We start from the raw sequence: 12,915 nt of genomic DNA, 5'->3' as shown, positions 1-12,915 counted from the left end.
TGAATTAGAGTTATTTTTTCTGACATCTCTCTTTATTCGAGCCCATATAAGTTCTATGGGGTTAAACTGGTGGCAGTCTGAGCACATCATGACCACTTGCACGGGCTATCTGGTCTATCACATAACTCTGGTTTTCTTTGTGACGCTTAGCAAGCTGTAGCAATTTTGGCTTTGATGCTGATCGGTCATGGGTGATGTTATTGGAACGAGCCATTCTATGACTTCACTTTTTCTGTTGCTGTTTGTCGGCACACTATTTTCCATTTTGCTGTGGTAGGAGGCATTGTCCATTATGATGAGAGATCTGTCTTCTATATTAGGAAATAGTTGTTCCTTAAACCACTTTAAAAATCTTTCATGGTCCATGGAATCATGGTAGTCCCCTTTGGCACTATTTTTTGACCGAAACAACAATAGCGCATCTTTGACAAACCTCTTCTCACTCCCTGCATGCAACACAATAAATCTGGACCCCTTTCCAGTTTTAAGTTTGGGTTCTATTTTGCCTCCACCCATTGTCTAGCATTGATTTACACATTCATTTTGGTTTATCCAAGTTTCATCCAGGAATACTTCAGGTATACGTTCAGATGGACTACAATTCCTATTCTATTCAATTAACCGTAGGTATTCAGTTCTCGCTGCCACTATATCATCATGTTCCATTAAAATAGCCCTTCCACTCATCTCGGAATCCAAGCCCTCTCACAATTTTCCATAACGTTGTTCTTCCACCATTCAACTTTACCGGGTCTTCTTTCAGTTTTTCCAGCAGGGCATCTAACGTTGGGAGCTCTCCTCTCTTGTAAAAAGACAAAATCTCATTTCGAATACATTCATTTTCAAAACTATCCACCTTGTCCTTCACTCGAATCCTCTTCCTGGGGTATACATGTGAAGAGAAGGGGCCCTTTGCCGCACTCAGATGACTGTCGCTTGATTTTTTTCACTGTGTTGGCTGGTATTCCTGCAGCTTTGGTGGTCTTCTCAAATACTTCATTTCTTGAGTCTGCTCCCCACTGTGAGCTGAAGTAACGATGAACATTCATGATAATGTTGCAAGCTTGACTTGCAAATCTGGAAACAGTGCGACAAATGGTGTTGTCATCTCGAGACATCTGCTTTATTGTTTAATAACAGCCTGAAAAGAAAAATAATCCTTCTTAGTTCTGTTGTTTATTACTCCACTGAGATCATTATTTCATATCACTCAAATTAGTCTCTGATATTTCTTTCGTTTGAAAATATATTAATATAAGAATATTAGAAACAATGCTAAAACCAACCTGATTAAAGCTTCGGATGATTTGAAGAGTGCGAAGTCTGTTCATAGATTTCAAATTCTTCCCTGGACTGAATTTCCCGCCGCACGCACCCACCAATATTTAGATCTCCAACGATACCAGATGCATCCATCTGATTTTTCATTTTTCCTTATCAGACATGTCCACAGTCCATATATACGGACATATATGATATTGGAGTTAAAGTGTTCGACAGTCATAATGGGAATTCTGTGCATTTATTTACGGAAAATGTATAATGACATAATAATGCGGTAAATATTGTTGAAACTGCAAACTTCTTATATCGCTAGTTGGCAACTTTCAACGGCACCTGGGCGCTCTTGCTGCGAAGACCAGCGTCCAAAGGTGTCTCGCAGTCCGCTGATCACTGTCTCTTGGCACTATTCAAACTGAGTCAAGTACGGATGCAACATAATAAGACATATTCTTCATTTTCTCTTCACATATCACACACATCTAAAATCTGAAAGCACCAGCGTATTCAGGGTGAATTTATTGTATGAAAACACAAGTTTTATTTTATCTTGATCGCATGAATGATGCAAAATCCGACCATATGTAAAAACAGGTATAAAGAATGAAATGCTTCTCTCTTCACTTTTACTCATTGTAATTCCTTTGTGTTTTATCTTACTGATTTCAGGAAGTCATGATTTAGTTGCACAATTAATACCAAGTCCTATGGTATGACCAAAACTTTCCTATCTTGTGCAAAACATGAGGTGAATGAGGAAATATAAACATGTTGCAAGTTTTCTGAGCTACAGACGTTAAAATGAAACTGTGGGCGAGCTGCATACCTCCCAGTACCAGCCAATCAGAGGCCGCCAAACAAACGTCTTGTAGGCCTAAGAATCTACCTTAAGTGAATCGGCTATAGTTACGAGGGTACAAGGGGGGGGGGAATACCTGTCGCTCACCCAAAGTTACTAAGCATTTTTTCTTTGCCTGTCCCATGGTGTAGATGTCTCACTTTGCTGTCTCCTAGGCTGCTGTTGAACTTTTGAGTGTTTTTTTTTTTCACATAAATACAGTAATTGCATGCTTGTGTCTTTTTGTATATTTTTATTTTTTGAGAGGTGTGAGTGTTTGTGTGAGTGCTGCATATCCCCTATTGGTACTGCTCCACATAGGTATTGTAGGGTCAAGATTTATTCTCACCTCTCCCTCTGTAAGGGTTGTGTTGGTTGGTCTCCTTGTTGATGGGAGAGGTTTGGTAGGAGGAAGAAAAAAGGATGGAAATGGTTGCCAGTTTCCTTGAAAGGGGGTACTCCCAGGGTAACTCATCTAAACCTTTTTGAGTTCTTTTCTTCCACCCCCTGCTATTGGTTTTCCCCAGTCTTCTTCACCTAATCCTCCTTGGTCCACAGGAGGGGGAATCACACAAGAAAGGAAGGGTGCCTGCCATTCTCTCTCCTCAAACTACAAGTCAGATGCCAGGCCTGAGCTCTTCTCTAGAGTAACCTCAACCCATGTACCCCACTTCTGTCTACTCCTACTGATTCATTTGAAGTTCGAGGTATGTGGTTATCTTCACTCAAATACCAGCAGAAGTAACTTTCTCTGAACATCCCAGGGAGTCCACCTTTCACTGCGTTCCTGAACACTTACTCTTGGCTAAGGAGGAGGAGAATCCTGCCACTGTTAAGGAAATTAACCTTCTAGAAGCAGTAGTGCATCCAGTAGGAGATGCTCCTGTTCCTCCACCTCATCCAGTAAGAGATGCTCCTGCTCCTCCGCCTCGTCCAGTAGGAGATGCTCTTGCTCCTCCTCCTGCTGTGACTGCAACACTTCCTGCCTCAACCTGTCTTCAAGTGTTCAAGGAATGCTTGACCCAGGCTAGGAATGGGGAGAAGCACCAATGCTGCTCTTCCACCTCTTTGTTTTTGGGCTCCTTTGGCATATCCTGCTTTTCATGCAGGACTGTAAGGGAGATTATTGGGTATCTCCACCTTTCCTTTGTGAACTTGTATCAATAAAAGTGGGCCATCTTGTGTGATTGGTGTTTAGAATGGGTTTCTGTGGTCTGACCTGTTCACTGGGTAGCGGTCTTCCTCGTTTGCCAAGACAAACTCCTCTCAGTCACTGTGATGAAATGCTGTCGCTCGGTCTTTAGTCAGGGCTTTGGACTGTTAGGTATGAACCTCTCTTCATCAGTAGAGTTGTTTATGCTCATGATGAGTTTTGAAATCTTTTTCTCCTGGGGAAGTTCATCCCCCAGAGTGGGATGTGACTTGTCCTTCATAGTCTAACCCAAGCACTTTATGAGCCCTTGAGAGAAGCCTCAGACAGAACTGTCTTTCAAGGCCATCTTTTTGCCAGCTTTAACCTCATGCTGATGGATACTCCTATGTGCAAAGCTCTAATTTGTATACCCAGGAAAAATACAAATTGATTTAAAAATTTGTCATCTTTCATCTCTCAGCTGGGAAGCAAATATTTTTGAAGGTATGAAATTTTGAAGATTACCTAGGATTTTTACCTGAGTATTTTACAGAACATTTTTACCTGAATATTTTACAGAATGTACTTATCTGTGTTATTTAAGATTATTGTGTACCAGTTAATTTAGCGTCTTATATACAGTATTGAGATATTCAGAAATTACTATAGATGGCAATTCTGTTGGAAGTAAGGTCATTACGTCATACCTACAGTATTAATTTTTCATGTAAAGAGCAGTGTTACACCACATATGTTGAGTGGTTGGAATAAGGTAAGAATTAACTCATACAAGTTTGTGGAAAACTGGTGGTGTTACAGTTTGATTGGCAAAATTATAACTCTTTCTGTGAAAGAAAATTTTAAGGAATATTGGCTTCCAGTACTGGTGGTGTTACAGTTTTGATTGACAAATTATAGCATTACAAGTTTTCTTTCAGTGAAAGAAAATTTTTAAAAATGTGAATAGGGTAGGAGTCAAAGTGAACGATAAATCCTATTTGAAAATACTCCAACTCTATTTACAGGAATTACTTTTTGACATAAGTCTAACAAAACACTGCAGCTCGCTTGTTAAGCTCAAAATACGGTTCACCATTATGTTACAGCTTGCTTCAAAATTGTTTGGGCAAATGCTTATTTAAATTAGGGCACGATAAAACTCATAATGTTTTACATCTGCAGGGAACGAACTCTTAATTTTACTAGTACCTGTCTTGAGAAGAAGCAGTTTTCCTTAAGCACCTTGATATTTATTTTGAATCTTTTTTTTTTTTTACAGTTTAGCAAAGATATAGTTGTATTATGGGAATCAAGTATTTTTATAAAATTATTTGGACATCGTTCGAACTGCTTTATTGTAGCTCATTACTGTGTGGAAATTGTGAATTCAGAACCAAAAGTTGTTAAATCCTACTAATTTCCTTTGTCTCAAAATTAATTTTCTTCTCATTCACTGTTTACAGTGTGGTGTTACAGTTTTTTTAGTTAGATAACTCTTTAGGAACTTTATTGCATCAGTATTTACGTGCTTGAATGATGTATTTTTTTTTGCATTTCATGGCACTCTTGGAAAGAGGAAAAGTATGGAAACATATGCTGTAATTGGTTTGGAATTTTCAATTTTGACATGCCCATATGTGCCGGAAGACTATGTAAATAATTTTTTACAACATTTATTGTTAAGGTCTAAATAAATTTTACTATTTTAACCACAAACATGACATTTTTTTAATAAAATAGTTTTATATATACTTACCGAGTAATTACATTGCTATTATTTCCACTCTTGTAGCAGCTCAATATTTACAAGCCGCACCAGCTCTTCTATTGTTTTTGTGTTGGCGACAGCCCTGCCCACTATAGGGGAACACTAGGGAACAACCAAGCAAAAGGGCTCAGTTCATTTATGCCCTTATGTCCATGAGGGGGAGGAGGGAGGGCTCTGATCATTTAAATACGTGGTAAGTATATATAAAACTTTATTACAAAAATGTCATTTTATATAACTTACCAAGTAATTACATTCTTGGATCCCATGCTGACAGGAGGTGGGATACATGGACACATCCTACTCCAAACCATTTAGTAATGATACAGAATTTTAAACAGTAAAGGTTTGCTAGCATTGATTCAATGCTTGTTGTTCCTGTACCTGGTTATGGAGCTACTCCAGGTGATTACTGCCTCTGGTCGGTGCTCTCCTAATCCGTAGTGGTGTGGCGTAAAAGCCATGGGGTGCTTCTACTTAAAGTGTGGCTTTGCAGTAAAGAAATAAGTCCGATGGCTTGCAAAGCTAAAAGACAGGTGCCCTTACCATGGGCGCAGTACTAGAAAACAATAAACAGACAATGCTGTCACGTACAGTACACTGAAAATTAAAAACCACCACCCATCCACTAAAAACTGGTGGGCACTCCAGGTACTTAGTACCCCCAGACTCTCCAGAAACTTGACACTCACATCGAGGCAAAGAGGTTATGGATAGGAAGGAATGCTTCCCATGCTTCTTTCCCCAATACCGTGCCGGCCATCGATAGTGGTCCCAGGTTACTGCAATTATCATACACTGTTTCAATGTCATGTAAATAGTGCGAAGCAAAAATGGACTTAAACTTCCAATAAGTCGCCTGTACAATTGAGGAGAGACATATTGTGTTTAAAAGCATGCTAGGTGGTGACTGCCCTGACGTCCTGTGCTTTGATCTTAAAGGACAGCAGAATGTCCTCTCAGATCCCAGCATGCATCTCCGTAATGAGATCTCAAAGGAGGAACAACAGTGTGTTCTTAGATGGCCTGGGAAGGTTTTTTGACTGAGCACCAAAGATTATTCAATGGTCCTCTGACTCTGGCAGTCCTGTCCAAGTAATATCTCAAAGCCCTAACTGGGCAGAGAACCATTTCTTCCTCTTCTGGTCCGAGGAAATCCATAAGGTTCTTAATTAAGAATGAGCGAGGCCAGAAAGTGAAGTGTAAAAGTGGAAATAGCGTTGCCTTGAGCAAATCCTACTTGTTTGTCGCTGGCCTGAAGTTCGCTAATATGCTTGGCTGTGGCCAAAGCAACGAGGAAAAGGGTCTTCCTGGTAAGGTTCTTAAAAGAGGCTTGAAGGAGGGCCCTTTACCCATTTAAGATCTACATCGAGATTCCACAATACAGTGTCTGTTCGGTTGTGTGGAAGTCTTGAAAGACTTAATGAGATCAGAGAGATCTTTTTTTAGAGGACAAATCTAATCCTTTATGCTTGAAGACAGAACTGAGCATAGCTCTGTATCTTCTAATCATGGAAGGAGTGAGCCCTTTGAAACTTCATAGAAAGAAAAGGAAATCCGCAATATCTGTTACAGATGTCTTAGAAGATGAGATGTTATGATGGGCACACCATCTGTGAAAGACTGTGCACTTAGATTGGTAAAGTTTGGAGGAGGATGGACGCTAAATTTAGTGTTAGCTTCTGCAGCCGCTGTTGAAAAGCCCTTTTCTCTGCCAAGTCTCCGGACAGTCTGAAGCCTGTCAGTGCAAGAGCAGATAACCCATGTGGAACCTCCTGAAGTGCAGTTGTCTAAGTAAATGTGGACTTTTCGGAAGTAGCCTTGGGAAGTCCACTAGAAGACTCAAAAGATCCGAAACCATTCTTTTCGATGCCAGAATCGAACTATCAGGGTTCATTGTCACATTGGAGTGCGATCGAAACTTGTTCAGCACTTCCCTGACCATGTTGAATGGCAGGAAGGCTTAGAGGTCCAGGTCTGACCAATTCTGCAACATGGCACCTGTCGCCCATACCAGTGGGTCCGGGGTCAGAGAGCAGAAAAGAGGTAGGTGGTGGTTCCTTGAAGTGGCGAACAGATCCAGCAATGGTTTGCCTACAGCTTCCAAAGGTCATCACACACCTGCGAGTCTAGTGTCCACTCTACAGGGATCACCTGTCTCCAACGACTGAGCTCATCTGCTAGGACGTTCATCTTCCCTGGGATAAAGCAAGTCACTAATCCCACTCAATTCTGGTCTGCCCAGAGTAGGAGATCCCTTGTCGCCTCCTAGAGGGAAAAGGAGTGGGTCTCACCTTGTTTCATGATATAGGCAAATCCCGTGGTGTTGTCCAAGTTGACTACAATTGTCTTGCCGATGACCGAGTCTGAGAAGGCTAAAAGGCCTAGGTGGATGGCTTTAAGCTCCTTGATGTTTATGTGAAGGTTCCTCTGACTTGGGGACCATGTCCCAGAAACCTTCCTGTCCCCCAGGAGGGCTCCCCAACCTAAATCTGAGGTGCCTGAGAATAAGCTTTGGTCTGGGTTCACAGGCAGAAGCGACTTCCCCTCCGAAAGTCTTTCTGCAGACGTCCACCATCACAGGTCCAACTTGATATCTGTCGCGATGGGGAATATAGAAGCGCTGGGATGCGTTCTGTTCCAGTTGGCCTTGAGAGGAAACTGCCGAACTCTCATATGGAGTCTCCCTAACCTTACAAACTGTGCGAGTGAGGCCAGTGTCCCATGATTGGCCAAGCAGCACGGGAGACGACCATCTGCAGGCAAGATTCTATCCTCTGGAGATGGAGAAACCCAAAAGCTCTGAGAGTTTATCTTCATTCCCAAATAGAGGATCTCCTGAGTTGGAGACATTTGGGACTTCTGGTAATTGATAAGAATTCCTAGCTCTTGTGCAAGGAGAAGGGTCTTTTGAAGGTCCTTCATGCACTTCTTCCTCGATGATGAACGGAGGAGCCAATCGTCGAGGTAGAGGCAGATGTTGATACCTAGAGGATGGAGCCATTTCACGAGAGGGGCTATAACCCTAGTGAACACCTTAGAAACTTCCTGGAGTCCGGATGTACTGGACCATGGAAATAAGCGTTGTGCATTTCGAGCGTTATCATCCAGTCACCCTGGTGAATGGATGATAACACGGACTGGTTCATCGCCATCCTGAACTTCGTCTTCTGAACGAAGAAGTTCAGGCCGCTGACATCCAGGAGAGGCCTCCAACCCCCTGATGACTTGGGGACCACAAAAAGGCAGTTGTAAAACCCCTCCAAGGAGCCGTCCTTTACCTCCTCTATGGCTTCCTTCCACAGCAGGGAAGTAACCTCTTCTGAAAAAGCCAAATACCTTGTGTGGCCTTCGAATACGCGGTCTACACGATAGGAAAGGTAACCATGGGAGGAAACTCTCAGAAGGGGATGGAGCACCCTTCTTTCAAGACTTGTATGATCCATGGCTGAGGGTCTGGAGGAGGACTTCTTATTTGATCTTGCTGAGAATCGCACAGATGTACAGAACTTAGAGGGAAACTTCTGTCCACCCTCACGAAAGGGCTGTGGTTGAGGAGGCAAGGTAGTCATAGCACCAAACAAAGCAGGCCCCTTGGGACGCTTTGAAGACCGAGAAAGAAGGTCCTGGGTGGACTTCTTTCGAAGTTCCATGGCTATTTCCTTGACTGTGGCATCAGGAAATAGGTAAGAGTGGTCCAGGTGGTGAAAAGAGTAAGGCAGATTTCTGCACTGAAGCCACTCCCTTCATCTTGAAAGAGCACCATAGCTCCCTCTTCTTCAGTACTCCCATTGAGAAAAGTGCAGCGAGTTCAAGGGATCCGTCTCTAACTGCCTTGTCCGCATAGGACAACACTCCTAACCTGTCTGCAGTGAAGTCTTCGGTAAGCACAGGGCAGTCTTCTGTCTTCTTGGCCAAGGCTCCGACTGTCCAATCAAGAAAACTTAGGACTTCAAATACCTTGAAGATATTTTTAACAAGGTGGTCTAATCCTACTGCAGAAAACATAATCTTGGCAGAAGAGAAGGATGAACGAGGAGCCGAGTCAGTTAAGCCTGAGAAGTCCCCCTGGAAGGAGGCAGCTACTCTCAGGGAGGGAGCTTTTCTCATGGCGTAGGCCAGATATCTCCTGCATGCAAGCCTAGAAGGAGGTAAGGCAAAGGCCTTCTTAGAAGAAGAGGACAGTACCATCTTAGGCAGACGAGAGCTGACATTGGGCTGATTTCTCATGAGGGAGGTCGAGGCAGGAGAAACTGGAGCAGCTGGGGCAAAGAACGTTGGTTAACTGGCCAAGAAAAACTTCAAAAAAGCTGCATATGCCGATGAAGCAGGTTCTTGATCCATTTCCTCTTCATCTGAAGAAACTGGAGACAACAGAGGGTCTGGAAGAGGCATGGACAAAGCTGGTGCTTTCTGTAAAAAGCCCATAATATCTGCCAATTGCCACCTGATAGGCACCAAGGAAGAGCTGGTAGTCTCTAGAGCAGAGGAGCTCAAAAGAAGAGTGGGAGTCGGGCACTTGGTTGGCGCTGAACACGTCTGGCCCTGGGCGCTTGTCAGCTGATGCTGAGCTTGAGGGAGACAACGGGCACTCGGAAGTGGACAACGGGCGCTCAGAAGGAACCACTGGTACTGAGCGCTTGGATGAAGACACTGGACACCCAGTAGGCGAGTGGCATCTGGAAGAGGAGAGCTTCTTAGAGCTCTGGCGCTGGGAAGTCAAATAATGACGAGAGGCTGAGCTTTCGGGAGAACGATACTGTGGGCTAGGCTAGGTGCTGCAGGAGGGTTGAGGGCTCCAGGGCAGCTTCTTTGGCCAGGCTGCAGGGTGGCTCCTTTGGCCGCTTACAGGAAATAGATGATGACTGGGACCCATCTTCCAAATGTCTCTTCAACAGGCGAGACTCCCTTGGAAAATGCTGTTGTTGCCTCTTGTTGGGACATGAGCTGTCCGAGTCAGAAGACAGCTCACTCACATTAACAGAGACACCTTTCCAATGTCTCTTCTATAGTCGTAGCCTGATTCACAGGCCCAACCGAGGGGGTGACTACCCGTGGGCAAACCCCATCGGCCTCCCTTGGACCTCCAGTATGTCTTCTCCCAGGATCAAGGGAGTGTGACAGTGACCTTTGTCTAGGAGAGCCGGCTGGACGGGCAGCCATCTCCTCCACTGGCACTACACTTTCACTTTTATGATTTCTCACTGAAAACCTTCAGCACTAGGGTTAGGAGTAGAATCAGTGCTACGTGTCGTACTTGCTGCCCTAACTGCTGCCTTCTGCTTCCTATCCCCATTAAGTTTATCAAGATGGGACTGCAAAACCTTCCATTGCTTTTCACTCCAGTCTTTACATTCATCACATGTATTCTCTTTTGAATATGAATGTCCCCTACAACTAGCACAAATCATATGGGAGTCATAATACTAGAGGAACTGAAATCAGACATAATGAAGTCATAATTAAGTCACTACTAAGCTCGTTATAAAAACCTAAGCTAGCACTAGCAATAGAAGCTATGCAAAAGTAAGAATACTTCACCAGATCCTGAGATAAAACCGAAGGACCAATGAAAGAATTCAAAATAGAGCTGCTGCAAACCACCGTTGTTAGCTCGAGAGCGGGCAGAAATGAATTGAGCTCTTTTGCTTGGTTGTTCCCTATCGTTCCCCGATACTGGGCGGGGCTGTTGCCAACACAAAAACAATAGAAGCGCTGGCACAGCTTTTAAATTTTGAGCTGCTGCACGAGTGGAAATAATAGCAATGTAATTACTTGGTAAGTTACTTATATAAAATCTTCATTTCCTAATGATAGATCCTCAAGAACTTTTTCATCAGTTTTCTTTGGTCTCTTTTCTATCTTTCCATTTGTTTAACCTTGCTTCAATTTTTATAACTAATTTGTCCTAGCAAATCCCTTGTGAACCCTGTGGCAAATGAATCTTAAATGGTTCTTAGTCGCCTTGTTAAATTACTTGCCTTGTTAAATTACTTTTACACTAGTAATGTGATGAGAAAAAAAAGCAGACTTGTCCTCCATTTCCCAAATCTTGTTCTCACTGAGTTATTTTTTGAGCAAAGTAATTTTTAGTTATTTATACAATAGATAAAAGTAGGTTTATAAATATGTTGAATTTTTGGTATAATTCTGCTTACAGAAATTTGGCTCTGAAACTGCACCATATCCAAAAGAAGTCTAGTGGATGACTAATAAATTAGTTTCATTGCATTGGGCAGTAACTACAATAATTTCAAGCATTACATGCAGTCATTTCAAGTCTTATAAAGAGGGGTTGGACTGAAGGCTTTCCTCCTGAAGTAAGTCAATTAAAGGTGTTTTGCAGCTAGTTGGGAGGATTGGCCTATAGTGTATGCCAAGCAGGTCAGGCACTGAAACCTACAGTGGTCTGATCAGGCTCGAAAATCCTTAGTATACCAGGTGTTCGTTATACTCACTTATCTCACTACAGAGTGATGACCACCAAAGTCTTATCCTTTTGATATCCTCCCTTGCTATCTTTAAGTATGTGGATGTAAATCTGGTATTATAAACCATACTATTTTCTCCATGTAAGCTTTAAAATCTTCAGCATCATCAAGTTTTCTGTAACCAAGGTGAAAGGTTTGTTATACACTATTGGAAATTTTAGACATATCTAAATAAAATTTTTGTTGCTACTTCTTTACAAATGATATTTTTGAAGGTGGTTGGTGGGGTTAGAGCAAATTTTCAAATGACCTTGAACTATTTTCCATCCACATCTCAACTGAGACTTGTTCCCATTGATACAGCATATACAAGATTCCACTCTAGCTTCCGTAGAATATTGGTGGTACTTAACCAAAGAATGCTTAGAGGTTATTTTTGTTTTGGACAAGCCACAGAATTTTTATTTCCATCAGACTTCTCAATACAATTTTGGTGTCATTTCACCATGGAACTATAATAAGGTATTGTTTTCCTCCAGTATTGGAAATTGAAACCACACCTTTTACCATCACAGTTATAAAATATTTATTAGCTGTATGTTATGAAAGGCAAAAGACTCAGAAAGCCTATCTAAACTGATGCTTTTATCAAAACAGATTTCATTCAGCACTTTCCATCTTCCACATGCGAGAAAAACCTAATGGCGTTTTTACCTAATATCTCACGACACTTAGAAAACAGGATTCTCCGCAATAGGTATTTTCCCACAGGAATACACGCAATTGCCATTTATATAAGAGTATCCTTCAGTGCAGGCTAGAAATGGTCAATGAAGTGGGTGAGTGGGCAATCTCTTCACTCACCTACTATCAACAAGCATCTTTACTTTGGCTGCCATCTGGTGAAGCCACCTTGTTTATATGGAAAGTGCAGGTTGGTCATCACTGATCCAACAATCGGTAATCCTTCACCAATTTATGCTAGTGCAGTTTCAAATTTCCTAAGCAATTGCAGCAATGTGCTTCTGCTGTTTGTTTACTTTACTTGCTACCTGATTTCGCTTGCAAACATAGGCAATCCATACGGACAGTTTTTTCTCCATTTATCATTATAACCTGCTCACTGTTAGCTCCAGTCGTGGAGGCCAAAGAATAAGAAAGGAAATGCTTTCTGTGTAAACTGAACACAGAACATTCTTCATAAAAAATATGGCAGAATTTCCAATAAAACTCGATAGCAGTGCTGCTATGAGAAGTTTGTGCAAATTGTACAGTACTGGCTTTCAACATTTTATGACAGAATGAAACAAAGAAAAACCACTCACTTTCCCTGATATCAGTAATTCAAAGAATTGCTGTGTAAAAGGAAAATAATAAAGGATGGGAAAGGTGTGCATGTAAATGTATTCTAGTAATGGTAACCAGTGAAATCAGCTGGCATAAAACAATTGAAATAAAAGAATGC

The sequence above is a fragment of the Macrobrachium rosenbergii genome, chromosome 40, assembly GCF_040412425.1.
Source record: "Macrobrachium rosenbergii isolate ZJJX-2024 chromosome 40, ASM4041242v1, whole genome shotgun sequence".
Lineage (NCBI taxonomy): Eukaryota > Metazoa > Arthropoda > Malacostraca > Decapoda > Palaemonidae > Macrobrachium > Macrobrachium rosenbergii.
The sequence above is the reverse complement of the archived record's forward strand: the minus strand, read 5'-3'. Positions refer to the sequence as shown.